At 44.2% G+C, this 26,262-nt stretch overlaps 7 non-coding genes and 1 pseudogene across 7 annotated transcripts; all 8 read right to left on the bottom strand.

The window, feature by feature from the left end:
* Window positions 1–2,285: 2,285 nt before the first annotated feature.
* LOC130351655 (U2 spliceosomal RNA) lies at window positions 2,286–2,481 on the bottom strand. The gene has a single exon (XR_008888240.1). It is a non-coding gene; the product is annotated as a U2 spliceosomal RNA (small nuclear RNA).
* Window positions 2,482–9,675: 7,194 nt separating this feature from the next.
* LOC130351640 (U2 spliceosomal RNA) lies at window positions 9,676–9,866 on the bottom strand. The gene has a single exon (XR_008888230.1). It is a non-coding gene; the product is annotated as a U2 spliceosomal RNA (small nuclear RNA).
* Window positions 9,867–11,954: 2,088 nt separating this feature from the next.
* LOC130351639 (U2 spliceosomal RNA) lies at window positions 11,955–12,145 on the bottom strand. The gene has a single exon (XR_008888229.1). It is a non-coding gene; the product is annotated as a U2 spliceosomal RNA (small nuclear RNA).
* A 2,088-nt stretch (window positions 12,146–14,233) lies between these two features.
* LOC130351638 (U2 spliceosomal RNA) lies at window positions 14,234–14,424 on the bottom strand. The gene has a single exon (XR_008888228.1). It is a non-coding gene; the product is annotated as a U2 spliceosomal RNA (small nuclear RNA).
* Window positions 14,425–16,513: 2,089 nt separating this feature from the next.
* LOC130351637 (U2 spliceosomal RNA) lies at window positions 16,514–16,704 on the bottom strand. Its single transcript, XR_008888227.1, has one exon. It is a non-coding gene; the product is annotated as a U2 spliceosomal RNA (small nuclear RNA).
* Window positions 16,705–18,787: 2,083 nt separating this feature from the next.
* On the bottom strand, window positions 18,788–18,978 carry LOC130351636 (U2 spliceosomal RNA). Its single transcript, XR_008888226.1, has one exon. It is a non-coding gene; the product is annotated as a U2 spliceosomal RNA (small nuclear RNA).
* Window positions 18,979–21,082: 2,104 nt separating this feature from the next.
* Window positions 21,083–21,273, bottom strand: LOC130351635 (U2 spliceosomal RNA). Its single transcript, XR_008888225.1, has one exon. It is a non-coding gene; the product is annotated as a U2 spliceosomal RNA (small nuclear RNA).
* Window positions 21,274–23,366: 2,093 nt separating this feature from the next.
* Window positions 23,367–23,539, bottom strand: LOC130351652 (U2 spliceosomal RNA; annotated as a pseudogene).
* Window positions 23,540–26,262: the final 2,723 nt, after the last annotated feature.

Genomic DNA, 26,262 nt, shown 5'->3' with positions numbered 1-26,262 from the left:
AATACTGTAATACTGTGTCCCAGACACGATATGAAAGTAACTGTTATACTTACTGGAATCGAGACGTGGCCAGTGCCCCCCGGGTCGACAATACCACACAAGGATATGGTTCTTACCGGTCCGGAGGATGACCCTCTCGACCCCGGACTGAGCCCCCAGCTGAAAGGTATAACTGTATAATCTACTCAGTACCCCTGGTACTGGTTCTCTGTCTTTTCTGTACCCCTGGTACTAGGTCCAATTTGGCTTAAGGCTTGTACTGGCCAGGAGAGCGTCTTGTCAGGTGTGGAACAAAATACATGCACACAAGATGCCGTCTAAGTACGCTCTGTTTTACTATTTGCCAACGTTCATATATATATACCATGTTGCTTAATAGTTACAAGTCAGCAGAACACAAGAACAGGATGTACGTGCACAACAGTTAGGAATCAGCAGTTGAGATAACGAGAAGTACGATACGAGCCTTGCGGTTACAAACGGCAGAATCAAGATATATCATACAAGATTACAGAATTAAGATACACATCATACAACATTACAGATCTGTATTATTCTATCAAGACTCTTGTACCCTTCAGAGGACATGCCTGCACCCCATTGGACTTACCTGTGTGGGTTAAATCCGGGTTATTTGACAACCTATGGCGGTGATGGTTCTGCTCAGGCAGAGCAGTGCTGATGCTCCTCATAAAGCTGTCGCTGCTGTGAAGGTTCTAGGTGACATCACAATCCCTATGGTTACATACACAACAAAGCTGGGTTGTTGTTGTTTACACTCTGCAAGGCCTGTGGAAGTGAGTGACATCATAGCACTGTAGTTCTGAGGGTTCTAGATGGATGCAACAATCTCCTGTTGCTTCTATGAAGGCCATAATAGACGACATCACCAAACAGCTCCATAGTCACATACACAGCAAAGGAGAGATGTTGTTTACACCTAGTGATGTCAGTGGTATTGAGTGACATCACAGCACAGTGCTAAGGCTCCTGGGCCTGGACACAGCAGCGGCTGCAATATCTCAACGGAGAATACGTTTATATATATGTGTGTGTGTGCGCGTATATATATATATATATATATATATATATATATATATATATATATTCTCCGCCGAAATCACTTTTAAACCCATTTCCACCTTTTTTTCCCTTCTCTTCCTCTTACTTTTTTTTCACGTTTTTTTACGTTTTTCTCCTTTTCGCCTCTTTTCTGGGCGTATTATTCTTCTTTTTCTTCTTTTTTTTCGTCTAATGCATACCCCATCAGTGCAGCAATGCTTATTCAATACCGCCAGCAGATGGAGACACTGGGGGATAATTTTCTAAGGATTTATACTGATTTTTCCTGTCTGAATTTGTCGCACAGAAAGTTGCAGGCCAAATATGTGTGACATTTCTGCGACTTTAGCTTCTAGAGCATTTTTACAACATTATACATAGGTGCTGAATACATAAAAAGCGACTGTTCAGCGACAGACAAGTCGCATCGGCTGAAAGTAGGCCAGAATGTCAGTCCATGTTGGAGCAGGTTTAGATACAGTCTAAAGCATAGATCTCAAAGTCTGTGCACAGAATTTAGCAAGGGCCTCGCACCTTCTGATGCATCAGGTAGGTGCACTATAGCATAGCCTAACCCTCTGTACTTTGGTCTATATTGATGCGGGACATAGACAGCCAGCTGATGACCAATCCATTAGTGCAATGGATGGCTGGAAGCATTTGTCTTTGCCTTTGCAATACCACAGAAGCAATGCATGGTCAATGTACAGCAATGACACACCTGTGTGAACAGCCAGGAGACCCCCCCATGTTATGTTACATAGTTACATAGTTAGTACGGTCGAAAAAAGACATATGTCCATCAAGTTCAACCAGGGAATTAAGGGGTAGGGGTGTGGCGCGATATTGGGGAAGGGATGAGATTTTATATTTCTTCATAAGCATTAATCTTATTTTGTCAATTAGGAACATTCAGCACCCACCCGCTATCAAGGCAGCTGCCTATCATGTCATGCCCTACCTGCACAGGTGTGCTGGCTACTCAAATGATCCAATTAAGGAGGCCATTTAGTCAGCAGCAGCAGAAGTCCTGTGCCTGGACGCTCCAACAGCGGCCAGACACAAGCAGAAGCAGCAGAAGCAGCAGCAGCACCACCTTTTGTTTTTTGGCTGCAGCAGCAGCAGCAGCAGCAGCAGCAGCAAGGCCCACAGGGCTGGCTAGCTGGCTAGCCAGCAAGCAGGTAGCAATGAAAGTAGGAATCTTTCTTTTTAACCCTGTAAGGGGGTGGTGCACTGTACCCGAAGATACTGCCATATCGGGTCAATGCATAGGGCGACGGAAGCAAGCTTCGAAATCGGCCCCCGTTCTCAAAAATCCATTTAATATATGGTCCCCAGATAGGGGACGTATCAGATATTAAACTGATAAGAACAGATTTTTTTTTTTTTTTTTTTTTTTTTTCCTCAGTTACAGACTATTGTTTGGACGATCATCAGGTCACCTACCAAGACTCGTCACTTAAAACAATATCTGAAAAAACATCATACGGAAAAAACTAACTAAGGGAACCGAGTGCCAAGAAAAAGTGACCAAACAACAAAACAAAAAAACATGTCAAAAACAATCACAGAAATTGGTCAAAAACTTACAGCTTTCTCCTTTACGTACTTCTTATAAATTCTTCCATCGTGTATGCATCCAGATTTTCTCCGCTTCTTCTTCACCAATTCTCTTTTTGTCCAGTAGAAAGATAGTAAAAATCCTTCCTAAAAACAATCTTTTCAATTCCCTCGGAGAAATAACAACATTTTTAAAAACAAGCAAATTGCGTGAGTCCCATAAAACCTCTTTAAAAACAGAAAAAAGAATCCAATTAGTACGTGTATCTTCCTTTTTACTAAGATCTTGACCAATAAAAACTTTCTCAAAAGAAAAACTATTATATCCAGTGAGTTGGATTAAAAACCTCTTTAAAAACATAAAAAATTCTTTTGCATAAAAACAGTCCCAATAAAGGTGCACTAAGTCTTCTCTACCTCCACAACCCTCTCTTGGGCATCTGTCACTTATTCTCAAACCTCTTCCATTTAAAAAAGATCGGGTTGGGAGGCAGCCATGAAAGGACATCCAACTAACGTCTTTTTGTCTGTTTGATAGTCCAATAACTTTAAAAAACTTCCAAATCTTCACAGACTGAGCATTAGTGCAGAATGGTACTTCATATAATCTCTCATTTTTCCTTATTTCTTGTTCTATTTTCTTTTTATCAGGTTCACCTAAAGAGCTCAAACCAAATTGATCATTGAAAGACCTGAGGAGCACATAGAAGGTAGGTATCACATGTGCTATGGGTCTCCTCAAATCCCTCTCACACCAGCCCCATTTGGAAAACAACCATCCTGCAAGGTATTTACTCATGTCTGCCGCCCTATTATTGCACTGTATCAATTTAAAAATTAAAAGAAAATAGTGCACCTTTAAAAACAGATCAATGTTTGGAAAGTTATATCCGCCCAAATTCATACTCTTCATCACTTCTTCTCTTCTCATTTTCTCCATCTTAGACCCCCAGAAGAACACAAAAAGCTTCCTTGTAACTCTCCTAGTCCATAACTTCCCTGGAGGAAGCACCATAGCCATATACAAGAGAAGCGGTAGGATTACAGACTTAATGATAAGAACTTTCCCTTTAAGTGACAAGTTCCTTAACCTCCAGAAGGATAGCTTCTTCTCAATTTTACTGTCCAAAGTCTCATAACTTTTCTTTCCTTTGAGGTCTTTGTCAAATATCACTCCTAGCACTTCAATGTCTTCTTTTTCCTTAACACCATCCACTACTATATTCTCTTGGTTCCCAAAACTGCATAATTGGCACTTCCCCCAGTTCACATTCATCCCAGCCACACAACAAAAAATCCTCACATGCAAATTTACTCTGTTGAGATCTGCTTGGGATGTACAAGTAAAAACCACATCATCCATATAACTTAAAACCTTTAACTTACTACCATCACTACCTGGAATAAAAACACCACTCACACATTTATCTTTCTGCACATTCTTCAACAGGCCCTCTATAACGCATATAAACAGAATTGGGGAGAGTGGGCATCCCTGTCTGACTCCAGACAAGACATTAAAAGCAGGCCCCACATGCCCATTTACTAAAATCTGACTTGTCACCCCATGATAAAAACTCATAATAACAGATAATAACTTTCCTGGAATACCTAAGTGTTTTAAAGCAATGAACATAAAATCATGTGCAACCTTATCATAAGCCTTTTCGAAATCTATGGACTCAACAAACAGTGCATTCTTGTTAAAGTTACTGTAATAAATAGAGTCTCTTAAAAGCAATAAATTATCTGTTATTTTTCTTTTCGGTACTGCACAAACTTGGTATTCTCCCACAAGGTGGTCCACTACATCACTCAGTCTATTAGCCACAATCTTAGCAATTATCTTGTAGTCACAATTTAATAAAGTTATAGGTCTCCAATTTTTAAGATCTCTGCCATCACCTTTTTTATGAATTAATGTTATGACCCCTTTCTTCATAGATTCAGCTAAAACACCTGAGTTAAAAACATATTGCACCACCCGTGTAAACTCTTTACTTAAAATATTCCAGAACGCGGAATAAAACTCAGCGGGGAGACCATCACAGCCTGGTGTCTTCCCTTTGGCCATCTTATCCAGGGCCTGCTTGATCTCCCCTTCACTAACATCATCAATCAAAAAATCTACTTTTTCAACAGGAACATTATTCTCCAAAATATTACAATAATCATTCATCTCCGTCTCACTGGCTCTGCTCTTATTACTAAAGAGTGTCTCATAAAATCTGCCAATCTCCTTCACCATCTCCTCTCCAAAAACTTCCCCTGTAGGGGTAAAAACAGATTTAAAAACACCTTTAGCATTAAAACATTTTTTAAAGAAATACCGTGTACACTGCTCATTTTCTTCTAGGTGTTGCACTTTAGACTTATATACAATATTCCTTCCCTTTTCCAACAACCTTTTTTTCATCTCCCCCTTCACCTTAACAATCTCATCCTCCACCTCCACACCAACACGTTTAAACTTATAGAGAGTCTCTAACCGGGATACAAGCCTTTCATCACTCCTCCTCTTCTCTTGTGCTCTCTTTATGCAAAACATCTTAAAGAAATTAGAAAACTCTCCTTTAGCCCATTCCCACCACACTAAGACATTACTAAAATCAGGTTGTTTAGAAACACAGGATAAAAACACATGATTAAAACCAGCCATTATTTCCTCATCTTCCAATAGACTTACATTTAATTTCCAGAGCCCCCTCCCAAAATGAAGGGACTCTGTGACACTTATCTCAGCCGACACCATCTTGTGGTCTGAGAAAGTTGACATCATTTGATTGCACCGGACCACCTTAATCCCATCAGAGACCAGGATGTAATCGATCCGGGATTTACAGCGGCCACTATCTGATATGTACGTATATCTTTCATCAGTGCTAACCATCAGTCCAACATCAGTAAAATGCAAGTCTTGAATAATTTGATTTAAAACATTGGAAGTAATATCAGTTCTAACCTCAGCAGAGCTCTCACGATCATTGACGGATCTAATGCAGTTAAAATCGCCAACAATAATAGTATCTTCACGACCAGGGATAAAAAACTTAAGGGACTCTAAAAAAGACAAACGTGCTTGTTTTTCTGCTGGAGCATACACATTAAAAATTCTCATCCTCTGGCCCAAAACCTCAAAAATTAAAACCATACAACGACCAGGTACTAAAATTTGGCAATTTAAAACTTTAATGTCCCTGTTTCGCAATAAAATCCCCACACCTTCATTTTTGTTTTCTGCACATGTGGACCAGAAGGACTGCCCACACTTCCACTCATTTGCATAAGGTGCTGACTTTATTGCACACTCCTGTAAACATATCACATCACTTCTAACATTCTCAAGAATATCAAAAATTGCAGCTCTCCTAATTTCAGACTCAATACTTCTTACATTAATAGTTGTTACAACCAAAGTCATAATAACTAGGAAAAGAAAACCAAATGCTTTAAAATCCATCTTAACTTAGAAATTAACATTTTGGCCTTCAACTTTCCTATGTAAACTTGCAAAACAATCAGGCGACCCTATGTTAGAGTCCCTGTCTATTTCATTATCACTACCAAGAACAAGGGCTTCCTGATCCTCAGACCAGCTCCCTGTCTTACACCTTTTATTCACAACCTGCACATCCTCATCTTCCTCCTCCTCTTCTTCCTTACTGCGAGAAACTCTCTGACCAGGTGTTAGAGATCTCTGAGATGACCCAACAACTTCCATTCCCTCCTCCTCCCCCACAATTGGGTTTGGACATTCAATATCATCCATAGCCTCTTCACTAGAAAGAACATCACCATACACTGTCTCAATTTTCTCCACCACTTTCACTTTTTTTGCTTTTTTCTTTTTCACCAAGGTAAATTCACCTCCCACACCTGTCTCCTCACCAGTCACAGCAGTGGAAACACCCTCCTCCCCTGACCTCTCCTGAGTGCTAATGTGCTCCACTATCACAGAACTTTCCTCAGCCACCTGTGCCACATTAACACTCACACTCACACTCTCACCAACTCCAGGAACAAACCTCCCTCCCCCTTTTTCTCTTTGTTCTCCTCTATTTCCAGCTGCATCAGCATAACTTCTCTTCTTTTTATACCACATATCACAGCCTCTTGCCAAATGTTCCTCACTTCCACAGATATCACATGTCTTCTTCTCTGTACAAATACTTGCTTCATGACCAGTTTTCCCACAATTTCTGCAACATTCTCCTTTCTCAGGGCAATAATCCTGCACATGGCCATAGGCATGGCACTTTCTACAATATTGCAACTGGCCTTCATAAAAGCAGAAACCTCTCTCTCCTCCGATAGAAAACACCTGTGGTATGCTCTTCCTTCCATCTTGCATTCCTTCATCTTTTTTAAATTTTACAATAAACTTTCTCTTACAATTAAAGTACCCAAACTTGTTCTTAAGTCTTCCTATAAATTTCACTTCCTCGCAATACCGGAACAAAAAGTTTGTAACCATTTCATCAGAAACCTTAGGATTATACATGTGGACAATTACTACCTTTGTTGTATTCATAAATAACGGTTCCACTTTAATCTTCTTCATTATAGCAGGCTCACTTTTCCTCTTCATTTCTTCAAGATCCATATAGACTCTCTGGCAAATCTCAGAACCACAAAAAGTAATATCATAAATTCCTTGCCTAGGAAAATCCTGTATAGCCAATACATTCCATACCTGTAGGTAATCAAGCTTGCGAAGAATCTCCACAACGATTTGGTCAAGTCCGATCGTCCCCCGGTGCTCGCCAGGAACGTAGATCCGCACCGTGTCCTCAAGTCCACGCGCCTTCTCGCTCATTTTTGCAGGTAAAACCCACGATCGCAGCTCAGCAACAATCCAGGGCCCCCCGTAAAGAGGGCCCCGATCACCACTCCTTTCAACCCAAACCACGCACAGAAATCCACACGTGATCTTAGCCAAAAGGCCGAGAAGCGATAACCGTGAAAGGGGCGGGCCCAACAAGGTCCCCTTCATGGGCACTATCACTGCTTGCTGTCAGGGAGGCTGCCAGACAATTTTCCATGCACACTCTGGGCTGGGGGGCAGTCAACCACCAGTACACACAGCAGAACCTAAACCCATACCATTATTGCTAAGCAGCAAGACAGGGGCCCATTGCACTCCCACGGGGCCTTTTTAAATGCAATCCATAACCCGGATTTGCCAGGAACCCTTCTTACTCCTCCTACTTGCATGTGACACTGGGCTTAGGATCTGCATAGGAAACACACACACAAGCACACACCTACCTTTGTTGCCTGCAGATGCCTCCTTGGCTGTCCCCAAACGGTATCAAACCAACACCCACGGGAAGCTGTAAGCATAGAGGACATGCCTGCACCCCATTGGACTTACCTGTGTGGGTTAAATCCGGGTTATTTGACAACCTATGGCGGTGATGGTTCTGCTCAGGCAGAGCAGTGCTGATGCTCCTCATAAAGCTGTCGCTGCTGTGAAGGTTCTAGGTGACATCACAATCCCTATGGTTACATACACAACAAAGCTGGGTTGTTGTTGTTTACACTCTGCAAGGCCTGTGGAAGTGAGTGACATCATAGCACTGTAGTTCTGAGGGTTCTAGATGGATGCAACAATCTCCTGTTGCTTCTATGAAGGCCATAATAGACGACATCACCAAACAGCTCCATAGTCACATACACAGCAAAGGAGAGATGTTGTTTACACCTAGTGATGTCAGTGGTATTGAGTGACATCACAGCACAGTGCTAAGGCTCCTGGGCCTGGACACAGCAGCGGCTGCAATATCTCAACGGAGAATACGTTTATATCTATGTGTGTGTGTGCGCGTATATATATATATATATATATATATATATATATATATATATATATTTCTCCGCCGAAATCACTTTTAAACCCATTTCCACCTTTTTTTCCCTTCTCTTCCTCTTACTTTTTTTTCACGTTTTTTTACGTTTTTCTCCTTTTCGCCTCTTTTCTGGGCGTATTATTCTTCTTTTTCTTCTTTTTTTTCGTCTAATGCATACCCCATCAGTGCAGCAATGCTTATTCAATACCGCCAGCAGATGGAGACACTGGGGGATAATTTTCTAAGGATTTATACTGATTTTTCCTGTCTGAATTTGTCGCACAGAAAGTTGCAGGCCAAATATGTGTGACATTTCTGCGACTTTAGCTTCTAGAGCATTTTTACAACATTATACATAGGTGCTGAATACATAAAAAGCGACTGTTCAGCGACAGACAAGTCGCATCGGCTGAAAGTAGGCCAGAATGTCAGTCCATGTTGGAGCAGGTTTAGATACAGTCTAAAGCATAGATCTCAAAGTCTGTGCACAGAATTTAGCAAGGGCCTCGCACCTTCTGATGCATCAGGTAGGTGCACTATAGCATAGCCTAACCCTCTGTACTTTGGTCTATATTGATGCGGGACATAGACAGCCAGCTGATGACCAATCCATTAGTGCAATGGATGGCTGGAAGCATTTGTCTTTGCCTTTGCAATACCACAGAAGCAATGCATGGTCAATGTACAGCAATGACACACCTGTGTGAACAGCCAGGAGACCCCCCCATGTTATGTTACATAGTTACATAGTTAGTACGGTCGAAAAAAGACATATGTCCATCAAGTTCAACCAGGGAATTAAGGGGTAGGGGTGTGGCGCGATATTGGGGAAGGGATGAGATTTTATATTTCTTCATAAGCATTAATCTTATTTTGTCAATTAGGAACATTCAGCACCCACCCGCTATCAAGGCAGCTGCCTATCATGTCATGCCCTACCTGCACAGGTGTGCTGGCTACTCAAATGATCCAATTAAGGAGGCCATTTAGTCAGCAGCAGCAGAAGTCCTGTGCCTGGACGCTCCAACAGCGGCCAGACACAAGCAGAAGCAGCAGAAGCAGCAGCAGCACCACCTTTTGTTTTTTGGCTGCAGCAGCAGCAGCAGCAGCAGCAGCAGCAGCAAGGCCCACAGGGCTGGCTAGCTGGCTAGCCAGCAAGCAGGTAGCAATGAAAGTAGGAATCTTTCTTTTTAACCCTGTAAGGGGGTGGTGCACTGTACCCGAAGATACTGCCATATCGGGTCAATGCATAGGGCGACGGAAGCAAGCTTCGAAATCGGCCCCCGTTCTCAAAAATCCATTTAATATATGGTCCCCAGATAGGGGACGTATCAGATATTAAACTGATAAGAACAGATACTACACTTGATCTTAGCCAAAAGGCCGAGAAGCGATAACCGTGAAAGGGGCGGGCCCAACAAGGTCCCCTTCATGGGCACTATCACTGCTTGCTGTCAGGGAGGCTGCCAGACAATTTTCCATGCACACTCTGGGCTGGGGGGCAGTCAACCACCAGTACACACAGCAGAACCTAAACCCATACCATTATTGCTAAGCAGCAAGACAGGGGCCCATTGCACTCCCACGGGGCCTTTTTAAATGCAATCCATAACCCGGATTTGCCAGGAACCCTTCTTACTCCTCCTACTTGCATGTGACACTGGGCTTAGGATCTGCATAGGAAACACACACACAAGCACACACCTACCTTTGTTGCCTGCAGATGCCTCCTTGGCTGTCCCCAAACGGTATCAAACCAACACCCACGGGAAGCTGTAAGCATAGAGGACATGCCTGCACCCCATTGGACTTACCTGTGTGGGTTAAATCCGGGTTATTTGACAACCTATGGCGGTGATGGTTCTGCTCAGGCAGAGCAGTGCTGATGCTCCTCATAAAGCTGTCGCTGCTGTGAAGGTTCTAGGTGACATCACAATCCCTATGGTTACATACACAACAAAGCTGGGTTGTTGTTGTTTACACTCTGCAAGGCCTGTGGAAGTGAGTGACATCATAGCACTGTAGTTCTGAGGGTTCTAGATGGATGCAACAATCTCCTGTTGCTTCTATGAAGGCCATAATAGACGACATCACCAAACAGCTCCATAGTCTCATACACAGCAAAGGAGAGATGTTGTTTACACCTAGTGATGTCAGTGGTATTGAGTGACATCACAGCACAGTGCTAAGGCTCCTGGGCCTGGACACAGCAGCGGCTGCAATATCTCAACGGAGAATACGTTTATATATATGTGTGTGTGTGCGCGTATATATATATATATATATATATATATATATATATATATATATATATTTCTCCGCCGAAATCACTTTTAAACCCATTTCCACCTTTTTTTCCCTTCTCTTCCTCTTACTTTTTTTTCACGTTTTTTTACGTTTTTCTCCTTTTCGCCTCTTTTCTGGGCGTATTATTCTTCTTTTTCTTCTTTTTTTTCGTCTAATGCATACCCCATCAGTGCAGCAATGCTTATTCAATACCGCCAGCAGATGGAGACACTGGGGGATAATTTTCTAAGGATTTATACTGATTTTTCCTGTCTGAATTTGTCGCACAGAAAGTTGCAGGCCAAATATGTGTGACATTTCTGCGACTTTAGCTTCTAGAGCATTTTTACAACATTATACATAGGTGCTGAATACATAAAAAGCGACTGTTCAGCGACAGACAAGTCGCATCGGCTGAAAGTAGGCCAGAATGTCAGTCCATGTTGGAGCAGGTTTAGATACAGTCTAAAGCATAGATCTCAAAGTCTGTGCACAGAATTTAGCAAGGGCCTCGCACCTTCTGATGCATCAGGTAGGTGCACTATAGCATAGCCTAACCCTCTGTACTTTGGTCTATATTGATGCGGGACATAGACAGCCAGCTGATGACCAATCCATTAGTGCAATGGATGGCTGGAAGCATTTGTCTTTGCCTTTGCAATACCACAGAAGCAATGCATGGTCAATGTACAGCAATGACACACCTGTGTGAACAGCCAGGAGACCCCCCCATGTTATGTTACATAGTTACATAGTTAGTACGGTCGAAAAAAGACATATGTCCATCAAGTTCAACCAGGGAATTAAGGGGTAGGGGTGTGGCGCGATATTGGGGAAGGGATGAGATTTTATATTTCTTCATAAGCATTAATCTTATTTTGTCAATTAGGAACATTCAGCACCCACCCGCTATCAAGGCAGCTGCCTATCATGTCATGCCCTACCTGCACAGGTGTGCTGGCTACTCAAATGATCCAATTAAGGAGGCCATTTAGTCAGCAGCAGCAGAAGTCCTGTGCCTGGACGCTCCAACAGCGGCCAGACACAAGCAGAAGCAGCAGAAGCAGCAGCAGCACCACCTTTTGTTTTTTGGCTGCAGCAGCAGCAGCAGCAGCAAGGCCCACAGGGCTGGCTAGCTGGCTAGCCAGCAAGCAGGTAGCAATGAAAGTAGGAATCTTTCTTTTTAACCCTGTAAGGGGGTGGTGCACTGTACCCGAAGATACTGCCATATCGGGTCAATGCATAGGGCGACGGAAGCAAGCTTCGAAATCGGCCCCCGTTCTCAAAAATCCATTTAATATATGGTCCCCAGATAGGGGACGTATCAGATATTAAACTGATAAGAACAGATACTACACTTGATCTTAGCCAAAAGGCCGAGAAGCGATAACCGTGAAAGGGGCGGGCCCAACAAGGTCCCCTTCATGGGCACTATCACTGCTTGCTGTCAGGGAGGCTGCCAGACAATTTTCCATGCACACTCTGGGCTGGGGGGCAGTCAACCACCAGTACACACAGCAGAACCTAAACCCATACCATTATTGCTAAGCAGCAAGACAGGGGCCCATTGCACTCCCACGGGGCCTTTTTAAATGCAATCCATAACCCGGATTTGCCAGGAACCCTTCTTACTCCTCCTACTTGCATGTGACACTGGGCTTAGGATCTGCATAGGAAACACACACACAAGCACACACCTACCTTTGTTGCCTGCAGATGCCTCCTTGGCTGTCCCCAAACGGTATCAAACCAACACCCACGGGAAGCTGTAAGCATAGAGGACATGCCTGCACCCCATTGGACTTACCTGTGTGGGTTAAATCCGGGTTATTTGACAACCTATGGCGGTGATGGTTCTGCTCAGGCAGAGCAGTGCTGATGCTCCTCATAAAGCTGTCGCTGCTGTGAAGGTTCTAGGTGACATCACAATCCCTATGGTTACATACACAACAAAGCTGGGTTGTTGTTGTTTACACTCTGCAAGGCCTGTGGAAGTGAGTGACATCATAGCACTGTAGTTCTGAGGGTTCTAGATGGATGCAACAATCTCCTGTTGCTTCTATGAAGGCCATAATAGACGACATCACCAAACAGCTCCATAGTCACATACACAGCAAAGGAGAGATGTTGTTTACACCTAGTGATGTCAGTGGTATTGAGTGACATCACAGCACAGTGCTAAGGCTCCTGGGCCTGGACACAGCAGCGGCTGCAATATCTCAACGGAGAATACGTTTATATATATGTGTGTGTGTGCGCGTATATATATATATATATATATATATATATATATATATATATATATATTTCTCCGCCGAAATCACTTTTAAACCCATTTCCACCTTTTTTTCCCTTCTCTTCCTCTTACTTTTTTTTCACGTTTTTTTACGTTTTTCTCCTTTTCGCCTCTTTTCTGGGCGTATTATTCTTCTTTTTCTTCTTTTTTTTCGTCTAATGCATACCCCATCAGTGCAGCAATGCTTATTCAATACCGCCAGCAGATGGAGACACTGGGGGATAATTTTCTAAGGATTTATACTGATTTTTCCTGTCTGAATTTGTCGCACAGAAAGTTGCAGGCCAAATATGTGTGACATTTCTGCGACTTTAGCTTCTAGAGCATTTTTACAACATTATACATAGGTGCTGAATACATAAAAAGCGACTGTTCAGCGACAGACAAGTCGCATCGGCTGAAAGTAGGCCAGAATGTCAGTCCATGTTGGAGCAGGTTTAGATACAGTCTAAAGCATAGATCTCAAAGTCTGTGCACAGAATTTAGCAAGGGCCTCGCACCTTCTGATGCATCAGGTAGGTGCACTATAGCATAGCCTAACCCTCTGTACTTTGGTCTATATTGATGCGGGACATAGACAGCCAGCTGATGACCAATCCATTAGTGCAATGGATGGCTGGAAGCATTTGTCTTTGCCTTTGCAATACCACAGAAGCAATGCATGGTCAATGTACAGCAATGACACACCTGTGTGAACAGCCAGGAGACCCCCCCATGTTATGTTACATAGTTACATAGTTAGTACGGTCGAAAAAAGACATATGTCCATCAAGTTCAACCAGGGAATTAAGGGGTAGGGGTGTGGCGCGATATTGGGGAAGGGATGAGATTTTATATTTCTTCATAAGCATTAATCTTATTTTGTCAATTAGGAACATTCAGCACCCACCCGCTATCAAGGCAGCTGCCTATCATGTCATGCCCTACCTGCACAGGTGTGCTGGCTACTCAAATGATCCAATTAAGGAGGCCATTTAGTCAGCAGCAGCAGAAGTCCTGTGCCTGGACGCTCCAACAGCGGCCAGACACAAGCAGAAGCAGCAGAAGCAGCAGCAGCACCACCTTTTGTTTTTTGGCTGCAGCAGCAGCAGCAGCAGCAAGGCCCACAGGGCTGGCTAGCTGGCTAGCCAGCAAGCAGGTAGCAATGAAAGTAGGAATCTTTCTTTTTAACCCTGTAAGGGGGTGGTGCACTGTACCCGAAGATACTGCCATATCGGGTCAATGCATAGGGCGACGGAAGCAAGCTTCGAAATCGGCCCCCGTTCTCAAAAATCCATTTAATATATGGTCCCCAGATAGGGGACGTATCAGATATTAAACTGATAAGAACAGATACTACACTTGATCTTAGCCAAAAGGCCGAGAAGCGATAACCGTGAAAGGGGCGGGCCCAACAAGGTCCCCTTCATGGGCACTATCACTGCTTGCTGTCAGGGAGGCTGCCAGACAATTTTCCATGCACACTCTGGGCTGGGGGGCAGTCAACCACCAGTACACACAGCAGAACCTAAACCCATACCATTATTGCTAAGCAGCAAGACAGGGGCCCATTGCACTCCCACGGGGCCTTTTTAAATGCAATCCATAACCCGGATTTGCCAGGAACCCTTCTTACTCCTCCTACTTGCATGTGACACTGGGCTTAGGATCTGCATAGGAAACACACACACAAGCACACACCTACCTTTGTTGCCTGCAGATGCCTCCTTGGCTGTCCCCAAACGGTATCAAACCAACACCCACGGGAAGCTGTAAGCATAGAGGACATGCCTGCACCCCATTGGACTTACCTGTGTGGGTTAAATCCGGGTTATTTGACAACCTATGGCGGTGATGGTTCTGCTCAGGCAGAGCAGTGCTGATGCTCCTCATAAAGCTGTCGCTGCTGTGAAGGTTCTAGGTGACATCACAATCCCTATGGTTACATACACAACAAAGCTGGGTTGTTGTTGTTTACACTCTGCAAGGCCTGTGGAAGTGAGTGACATCATAGCACTGTAGTTCTGAGGGTTCTAGATGGATGCAACAATCTCCTGTTGCTTCTATGAAGGCCATAATAGACGACATCACCAAACAGCTCCATAGTCACATACACAGCAAAGGAGAGATGTTGTTTACACCTAGTGATGTCAGTGGTATTGAGTGACATCACAGCACAGTGCTAAGGCTCCTGGGCCTGGACACAGCAGCGGCTGCAATATCTCAACGGAGAATACGTTTATATATATGTGTGTGTGTGCGCGTATATATATATATATATATATATATATATATATATATATATATATATTTCTCCGCCGAAATCACTTTTAAACCCATTTCCACCTTTTTTTCCCTTCTCTTCCTCTTACTTTTTTTTCACGTTTTTTTACGTTTTTCTCCTTTTCGCCTCTTTTCTGGGCGTATTATTCTTCTTTTTCTTCTTTTTTTTTCGTCTAATGCATACCCCATCAGTGCAGCAATGCTTATTCAATACCGCCAGCAGATGGAGACACTGGGGGATAATTTTCTAAGGATTTATACTGATTTTTCCTGTCTGAATTTGTCGCACAGAAAGTTGCAGGCCAAATATGTGTGACATTTCTGCGACTTTAGCTTCTAGAGCATTTTTACAACATTATACATAGGTGCTGAATACATAAAAAGCGACTGTTCAGCGACAGACAAGTCGCATCGGCTGAAAGTAGGCCAGAATGTCAGTCCATGTTGGAGCAGGTTTAGATACAGTCTAAAGCATAGATCTCAAAGTCTGTGCACAGAATTTAGCAAGGGCCTCGCACCTTCTGATGCATCAGGTAGGTGCACTATAGCATAGCCTAACCCTCTGTACTTTGGTCTATATTGATGCGGGACATAGACAGCCAGCTGATGACCAATCCATTAGTGCAATGGATGGCTGGAAGCATTTGTCTTTGCCTTTGCAATACCACAGAAGCAATGCATGGTCAATGTACAGCAATGACACACCTGTGTGAACAGCCAGGAGACCCCCCCATGTTATGTTACATAGTTACATAGTTAGTACGGTCGAAAAAAGACATATGTCCATCAAGTTCAACCAGGGAATTAAGGGGTAGGGGTGTGGCGCGATATTGGGGAAGGGATGAGATTTTATATTTCTTCATAAGCATTAATCTTATTTTGTCAATTAGGAACATTCAGCACCCACCCGCTATCAAGGCAGCTGCCTATCATGTCATGCCCTACCTGCACAGGTGTGCTGGCTACTCAAATGATCCAATTAAGGAGGCCATTTAGTCAGCAGCAGCAGAAGTCCTGTGCCTGGACGCTCCAACAGCGGCCAGACACAAGCAGAAGCAGCAGAAGCAGCAGCAGCACCACCTTTTGTTTTTTGGCTGCAGCAGCAGCAGCAGCAGCAAGGCCCACAGGGCTGGCTAGCTGGCTAGCCAGCAAGCAGGTAGCAATGAAAGTAGGAATCTTTCTTTTTAACCCTGTAAGGGGGTGGTGCACTGTACCCGAAGATACTGCCATATCGGGTCAATGCATAGGGCGACGGAAGCAAGCTTCGAAATCGGCCCCCGTTCTCAAAAATCCATTTAATATATGGTCCCCAGATAGGGGACGTATCAGATATTAAACTGATAAGAACAGATACTACACTTGATCTTAGCCAAAAGGCCGAGAAGCGATAACCGTGAAAGGGGCGGGCCCAACAAGGTCCCCTTCATGGGCACTATCACTGCTTGCTGTCAGGGAGGCTGCCAGACAATTTTCCATGCACACTCTGGGCTGGGGGGCAGTCAACCACCAGTACACACAGCAGAACCTAAACCCATACCATTATTGCTAAGCAGCAAGACAGGGGCCCATTGCACTCCCACGGGGCCTTTTTAAATGCAATCCATAACCCGGATTTGCCAGGAACCCTTCTTACTCCTCCTACTTGCATGTGACACTGGGCTTAGGATCTGCATAGGAAACACACACACAAGCACACACCTACCTTTGTTGCCTGCAGATGCCTCCTTGGCTGTCCCCAAACGGTATCAAACCAACACCCACGGGAAGCTGTAAGCATAGAGGACATGCCTGCACCCCATTGGACTTACCTGTGTGGGTTAAATCCGGGTTATTTGACAACCTATGGCGGTGATGGTTCTGCTCAGGCAGAGCAGTGCTGATGCTCCTCATAAAGCTGTCGCTGCTGTGAAGGTTCTAGGTGACATCACAATCCCTATGGTTACATACACAACAAAGCTGGGTTGTTGTTGTTTACACTCTGCAAGGCCTGTGGAAGTGAGTGACATCATAGCACTGTAGTTCTGAGGGTTCTAGATGGATGCAACAATCTCCTGTTGCTTCTATGAAGGCCATAATAGACGACATCACCAAACAGCTCCATAGTCACATACACAGCAAAGGAGAGATGTTGTTTACACCTAGTGATGTCAGTGGTATTGAGTGACATCACAGCACAGTGCTAAGGCTCCTGGGCCTGGACACAGCAGCGGCTGCAATATCTCAACGGAGAATACGTTTATATATATGTGTGTGTGTGCGCGTATATATATATATATATATATATATATATATATATATATTTCTCCGCCGAAATCACTTTTAAACCCATTTCCACCTTTTTTTCCCTTCTCTTCCTCTTACTTTTTTTTCACGTTTTTTTACGTTTTTCTCCTTTTCGCCTCTTTTCTGGGCGTATTATTCTTCTTTTTCTTCTTTTTTTTCGTCTAATGCATACCCCATCAGTGCAGCAATGCTTATTCAATACCGCCAGCAGATGGAGACACTGGGGGATAATTTTCTAAGGATTTATACTGATTTTTCCTGTCTGAATTTGTCGCACAGAAAGTTGCAGGCCAAATATGTGTGACATTTCTGCGACTTTAGCTTCTAGAGCATTTTTACAACATTATACATAGGTGCTGAATACATAAAAAGCGACTGTTCAGCGACAGACAAGTCGCATCGGCTGAAAGTAGGCCAGAATGTCAGTCCATGTTGGAGCAGGTTTAGATACAGTCTAAAGCATAGATCTCAAAGTCTGTGCACAGAATTTAGCAAGGGCCTCGCACCTTCTGATGCATCAGGTAGGTGCACTATAGCATAGCCTAACCCTCTGTACTTTGGTCTATATTGATGCGGGACATAGACAGCCAGCTGATGACCAATCCATTAGTGCAATGGATGGCTGGAAGCATTTGTCTTTGCCTTTGCAATACCACAGAAGCAATGCATGGTCAATGTACAGCAATGACACACCTGTGTGAACAGCCAGGAGACCCCCCCATGTTATGTTACATAGTTACATAGTTAGTACGGTCGAAAAAAGACATATGTCCATCAAGTTCAACCAGGGAATTAAGGGGTAGGGGTGTGGCGCGATATTGGGGAAGGGATGAGATTTTATATTTCTTCATAAGCATTAATCTTATTTTGTCAATTAGGAACATTCAGCACCCACCCGCTATCAAGGCAGCTGCCTATCATGTCATGCCCTACCTGCACAGGTGTGCTGGCTACTCAAATGATCCAATTAAGGAGGCCATTTAGTCAGCAGCAGCAGAAGTCCTGTGCCTGGACGCTCCAACAGCGGCCAGACACAAGCAGAAGCAGCAGAAGCAGCAGCAGCACCACCTTTTGTTTTTTGGCTGCAGCAGCAGCAGCAGCAGCAGCAAGGCCCACAGGGCTGGCTAGCTGGCTAGCCAGCAAGCAGGTAGCAATGAAAGTAGGAATCTTTCTTTTTAACCCTGTAAGGGGGTGGTGCACTGTACCCGAAGATACTGCCATATCGGGTCAATGCATAGGGCGACGGAAGCAAGCTTCGAAATCGGCCCCCGTTCTCAAAAATCCATTTAATATATGGTCCCCAGATAGGGGACGTATCAGATATTAAACTGATAAGAACAGATACTACACTTGATCTTAGCCAAAAGGCCGAGAAGCGATAACCGTGAAAGGGGCGGGCCCAACAAGGTCCCCTTCATGGGCACTATCACTGCTTGCTGTCAGGGAGGCTGCCAGACAATTTTCCATGCACACTCTGGGCTGGGGGGCAGTCAACCACCAGTACACACAGCAGAACCTAAACCCATACCATTATTGCTAAGCAGCAAGACAGGGGCCCATTGCACTCCCACGGGGCCTTTTTAAATGCAATCCATAACCCGGATTTGCCAGGAACCCTTCTTACTCCTCCTACTTGCATGTGACACTGGGCTTAGGATCTGCATAGGAAACACACACACAAGCACACACCTACCTTTGTTGCCTGCAGATGCCTCCTTGGCTGTCCCCAAACGGTATCAAACCAACACCCACGGGAAGCTGTAAGCATAGAGGACATGCCTGCACCCCATTGGACTTACCTGTGTGGGTTAAATCCGGGTTATTTGACAACCTATGGCGGTGATGGTTCTGCTCAGGCAGAGCAGTGCTGATGCTCCTCATAAAGCTGTCGCTGCTGTGAAGGTTCTAGGTGACATCACAAATCCCTATGGTTACATACACAACAAAGCTGGGTTGTTGTTGTTTACACTCTGCAAGGCCTGTGGAAGTGAGTGACATCATAGCACTGTAGTTCTGAGGGTTCTAGATGGATGCAACAATCTCCTGTTGCTTCTATGAAGGCCATAATAGACGACATCACCAAACAGCTCCATAGTCACATACACAGCAAAGGAGAGATGTTGTTTACACCTAGTGATGTCAGTGGTATTGAGTGACATCACAGCACAGTGCTAAGGCTCCTGGGCCTGGACACAGCAGCGGCTGCAATATCTCACTGGAGAATACGTTTATATATATGTGTGTGTGTGCGCGTATATATATATATATATATATATATATATATATATATATATATATATTTCTCCGCCGAAATCACTTTTAAACCCATTTCCACCTTTTTTTCCCTTCTCTTCCTCTTACTTTTTTTTCACGTTTTTTTACGTTTTTCTCCTTTTCGCCTCTTTTCTGGGCGTATTATTCTTCTTTTTCTTCTTTTTTTTCGTCTAATGCATACCCCATCAGTGCAGCAATGCTTATTCAATACCGCCAGCAGATGGAGACACTGGGGGATAATTTTCTAAGGATTTATACTGATTTTTCCTGTCTGAATTTGTCGCACAGAAAGTTGCAGGCCAAATATGTGTGACATTTCTGCGACTTTAGCTTCTAGAGCATTTTTACAACATTATACATAGGTGCTGAATACATAAAAAGCGACTGTTCAGCGACAGACAAGTCGCATCGGCTGAAAGTAGGCCAGAATGTCAGTCCATGTTGGAGCAGGTTTAGATACAGTCTAAAGCATAGATCTCAAAGTCTGTGCACAGAATTTAGCAAGGGCCTCGCACCTTCTGATGCATCAGGTAGGTGCACTATAGCATAGCCTAACCCTCTGTACTTTGGTCTATATTGATGCGGGACATAGACAGCCAGCTGATGACCAATCCATTAGTGCAATGGATGGCTGGAAGCATTTGTCTTTGCCTTTGCAATACCACAGAAGCAATGCATGGTCAATGTACAGCAATGACACACCTGTGTGAACAGCCAGGAGACCCCCCCATGTTATGTTACATAGTTACATAGTTAGTACGGTCGAAAAAAGACATATGTCCATCAAGTTCAACCAGGGAATTAAGGGGTAGGGGTGTGGCGCGATATTGGGGAAGGGATGAGATTTTATATTTCTTCATAAGCATTAATCTTATTTTGTCAATTAGGAACATTCAGCACCCACCCGCTATCAAGGCAGCTGCCTATCATGTCATGCCCTACCTGCACAGGTGTGCTGGCTACTCAAATGATCCAATTAAGGAGGCCATTTAGTCAGCAGCAGCAGAAGTCCTGTGCCTGGACGCTCCAACAGCGGCCAGACACAAGCAGAAGCAGCAGAAGCAGCAGCAGCAGAAGCAGCAGCAGCACCACCTTTTGTTTTTTGGCTGCAGCAGCAGCAGCAGCAGCAAGGCCCACAGGGCTGGCTAGCTGGCTAGCCAGCAAGCAGGTAGCAATGAAAGTAGGAATCTTTCTTTTTAACCCTGTAAGGGGGTGGTGCACTGTACCCGAAGATACTGCCATATCGGGTCAATGCATAGGGCGACGGAAGCAAGCTTCGAAATCGGCCCCCGTTCTCAAAAATCCATTTAATATATGGTCCCCAGATAGGGGACGTATCAGATATTAAACTGATAAGAACAGATACTACACTTGATCTTAGCCAAAAGGCCGAGAAGCGATAACCGTGAAAGGGGCGGGCCCAACAAGGTCCCCTTCATGGGCACTATCACTGCTTGCTGTCAGGGAGGCTGCCAGACAATTTTCCATGCACACTCTGGGCTGGGGGGCAGTCAACCACCAGTACACACAGCAGAACCTAAACCCATACCATTATTGCTAAGCAGCAAGACAGGGGCCCATTGCACTCCCACGGGGCCTTTTTAAATGCAATCCATAACCCGGATTTGCCAGGAACCCTTCTTACTCCTCCTACTTGCATGTGACACTGGGCTTAGGATCTGCATAGGAAACACACACACAAGCACACACCTACCTTTGTTGCCTGCAGATGCCTCCTTGGCTGTCCCCAAACGGTATCAAACCAACACCCACGGGAAGCTGTAAGCATAGAGGACATGCCTGCACCCCATTGGACTTACCTGTGTGGGTTAAATCCGGGTTATTTGACAACCTATGGCGGTGATGGTTCTGCTCAGGCAGAGCAGTGCTGATGCTCCTCATAAAGCTGTCGCTGCTGTGAAGGTTCTAGGTGACATCACAATCCCTATGGTTACATACACAACAAAGCTGGGTTGTTGTTGTTTACACTCTGCAAGGCCTGTGGAAGTGAGTGACATCATAGCACTGTAGTTCTGAGGGTTCTAGATGGATGCAACAATCTCCTGTTGCTTCTATGAAGGCCATAATAGACGACATCACCAAACAGCTCCATAGTCACATACACAGCAAAGGAGAGATGTTGTTTACACCTAGTGATGTCAGTGGTATTGAGTGACATCACAGCACAGTGCTAAGGCTCCTGGGCCTGGACACAGCAGCGGCTGCAATATCTCACTGGAGAATACGTTTATATATATGTGTGTGTGTGCGCGTATATATATATATATATATATATATATATATATATATATATATATATATATATTCTCCGCCGAAATCACTTTTAAACCCATTTCCACCTTTTTTTCCCTTCTCTTCCTCTTACTTTTTTTTCACGTTTTTTTACGTTTTTCTCCTTTTCGCCTCTTTTCTGGGCGTATTATTCTTCTTTTTCTTCTTTTTTTTCGTCTAATGCATACCCCATCAGTGCAGCAATGCTTATTCAATACCGCCAGCAGATGGAGACACTGGGGGATAATTTTCTAAGGATTTATACTGATTTTTCCTGTCTGAATTTGTCGCACAGAAAGTTGCAGGCCAAATATGTGTGACATTTCTGCGACTTTAGCTTCTAGAGCATTTTTACAACATTATACATAGGTGCTGAATACATAAAAAGCGACTGTTCAGCGACAGACAAGTCGCATCGGCTGAAAGTAGGCCAGAATGTCAGTCCATGTTGGAGCAGGTTTAGATACAGTCTAAAGCATAGATCTCAAAGTCTGTGCACAGAATTTAGCAAGGGCCTCGCACCTTCTGATGCATCAGGTAGGTGCACTATAGCATAGCCTAACCCTCTGTACTTTGGTCTATATTGATGCGGGACATAGACAGCCAGCTGATGACCAATCCATTAGTGCAATGGATGGCTGGAAGCATTTGTCTTTGCCTTTGCAATACCACAGAAGCAATGCATGGTCAATGTACAGCAATGACACACCTGTGTGAACAGCCAGGAGACCCCCCCATGTTATGTTACATAGTTACATAGTTAGTACGGTCGAAAAAAGACATATGTCCATCAAGTTCAACCAGGGAATTAAGGGGTAGGGGTGTGGCGCGATATTGGGGAAGGGATGAGATTTTATATTTCTTCATAAGCATTAATCTTATTTTGTCAATTAGGAACATTCAGCACCCACCCGCTATCAAGGCAGCTGCCTATCATGTCATGCCCTACCTGCACAGGTGTGCTGGCTACTCAAATGATCCAATTAAGGAGGCCATTTAGTCAGCAGCAGCAGAAGTCCTGTGCCTGGACGCTCCAACAGCGGCCAGACACAAGCAGAAGCAGCAGAAGCAGCAGCAGCACCACCTTTTGTTTTTTGGCTGCAGCAGCAGCAGCAGCAGCAAGGCCCACAGGGCTGGCTAGCTGGCTAGCCAGCAAGCAGGTAGCAATGAAAGTAGGAATCTTTCTTTTTAACCCTGTAAGGGGGTGGTGCACTGTACCCGAAGATACTGCCATATCGGGTCAATGCATAGGGCGACGGAAGCAAGCTTCGAAATCGGCCCCCGTTCTCAAAAATCCATTTAATATATGGTCCCCAGATAGGGGACGTATCAGATATTAAACTGATAAGAACAGATTTTTTTTTTTTTAAGTTAGCCCTCAGAACTCACTCAGAGTTCCAAGATCTTATTTGGAACTCAATTTTGTGTTCATCATCAGGTAACATGTTTTTATTTCTTTTCTTAAACACTAATGAAACAAAATAGAACATTTAAAAACAAAATAAGAAACAACATAAAATAGCAAAACCAAACATTACTTTCTAATTAAGCAAAACCAAATTAGAAGGTCATCCCCTTCCTCCATGCAAACACCATTAGAAAGTCTATCAGTCCTCGACTGATATTGCCATTTGCTATATCTTTCTTAACTTGAGACGCTAACCAGCCTGGAATTTTATACGTTTCAACAAAACGGTTCATGTCTGCCTTGAAAGAAAAATAGACTTTATCCCGAGCTTCTTCCTCCCGGTTCTTCAAGCCTATCTTTAGATCCATCATATCTTTGTCAAACGTTTTTCTTTCTGCTTCCGACAAATTTTCCAACAAACCACCAAGCACACCAAAATACTGCACTGGCACATACACTTCCTCCTCTCTCTTCTTCTTCTGCTCTGTAGGTCTTCTAGTTGGAACCTGCTCCACTTCTGGTTCTTTCACTTCAGCTGGTTCCTCTCTGCTTCTTTTTACAGCTTCCTTTTTCTCTGAATTTTTCTCAGACTTTTTCTTAGGACACGAGCCAAGCAGATGGCCCTCCTCACCACACAGATGGCATTTCCTTTTCTTTTGACAATTTTCCACGTCGTGACCCTCCTCTTGACACTTGAAACACCACAAAAACGTGCAATCCTCCTTTCTGTGACCGTACTGTTTACATTTGCGGCAAAAATCTTGCATGCCAGAAAAATACAGATCCCCGTTCACAGAACCAATTTTAAACCGTCCTGGGGGGATCACTAACTTGCCATCTGCCATTTTAAATTTCACATGGAACCTCCACTTGGTGGTCCATAGTCCATATTGATTAAATACCTTGCCTTTAGGCAGAACACTGTCACAGAGTCGAGACAAAAAGGTAACGATATCCTCCTCCGAAGTATATGGGCTATACATCCTTATAGTCACCAATCGTTCTCTACGTGGGAAATGTGGAACTATCTCCACCCCTTCCAAAACCGGACATACCTTCTTTTGCTGCAATATGTTCCAAAATGACTCATAGTCCTCTTCAGAAGCCAGCACCACGTCGTAGTATCCACTTCTGGGAAACTCAAGCATGGATAGGATTTGCTCCCTCTTGACTTCCAGCAACTTAAACAGCACTTCTTCCACGACAAAGACAAGGCCTCTTTCCTTCTTCCGGACATCGAGCAGGGAAATACGAACTCCATTCCGAAATCTCGCAAAAGGCGGCACGCCTTCCGAAGAAAAACCGCAATCTTCCTCCATGTCCATGATGTCCAGACACCTCCCCCACCGAAGTAGGTAGGTGGGGATCGCCTCCCGTTGTCTGGGGACTAAGCCGGCTCCCTGATAGCAGCAGGGGGGTGAAGTCCCTCCGTTAAGAAGGACGATCCCCCCAGGCAAAGGAGCCGGGTACTCCAGACACCCTCTGGCCAGACCAAGTGAGCAGAACTACACTTGATCTTAGCCAAAAGGCTGAGAAGCGATAACCGTGAAAGGGGCGGGCCCAACAAGGTCCCCTTCATGGGCACTATCACTGCTTGCTGTCAGGGAGGCTGCCAGACAATTTTCCATGCACACTCTGGGCTGGGGGGCAGTCAACCACCAGTACACACAGCAGAACCTAAACCCATACCATTATTGCTAAGCAGCAAGACAGGGGCCCATTGCACTCCCACGGGGCCTTTTTAAATGCAATCCATAACCCGGATTTGCCAGGAACCCTTCTTACTCCTCCTACTTGCATGTGACACTGGGCTTAGGATCTGCATAGGAAACACACACACAAGCACACACCTACCTTTGTTGCCTGCAGATGCCTCCTTGGCTGTCCCCAAACGGTATCAAACCAACACCCACGGGAAGCTGTAAGCATAGAGGACATGCCTGCACCCCATTGGACTTACCTGTGTGGGTTAAATCCGGGTTATTTGACAACCTATGGCGGTGATGGTTCTGCTCAGGCAGAGCAGTGCTGATGCTCCTCATAAAGCTGTCGCTGCTGTGAAGGTTCTAGGTGACATCACAATCCCTATGGTTACATACACAACAAAGCTGGGTTGTTGTTGTTTACACTCTGCAAGGCCTGTGGAAGTGAGTGACATCATAGCACTGTAGTTCTGAGGGTTCTAGATGGATGCAACAATCTCCTGTTGCTTCTATGAAGGCCATAATAGACAACATCACCAAACAGCTCCATAGTCACATACACAGCAAAGGAGAGATGTTGTTTACACCTAGTGATGTCAGTGGTATTGAGTGACATCACAGCACAGTGCTAAGGCTCCTGGGCCTGGACACAGCAGCGGCTGCAATATCTCAACGGAGAATACGTTTATATATATGTGTGTGTGTGCGCGTATATATATATATATATATATATATATATATATATATATATATATATTTCTCCGCCGAAATCACTTTTAAACCCATTTCCACCTTTTTTTCCCTTCTCTTCCTCTTACTTTTTTTTCACGTTTTTTTACGTTTTTCTCCTTTTCGCCTCTTTTCTGGGCGTATTATTCTTCTTTTTCTTCTTTTTTTTCGTCTAATGCATACCCCATCAGTGCAGCAATGCTTATTCAATACCGCCAGCAGATGGAGACACTGGGGGATAATTTTCTAAGGATTTAT

The sequence above is a fragment of the Hyla sarda genome, unplaced genomic scaffold (genome assembly GCF_029499605.1).
Source record: "Hyla sarda isolate aHylSar1 unplaced genomic scaffold, aHylSar1.hap1 scaffold_990, whole genome shotgun sequence".
In the NCBI taxonomy this organism is placed as follows: Eukaryota; Metazoa; Chordata; class Amphibia; order Anura; family Hylidae; genus Hyla; species Hyla sarda.
The sequence above is the reverse complement of the archived record's forward strand: the minus strand, read 5'-3'. Positions and strand labels throughout refer to the sequence as shown.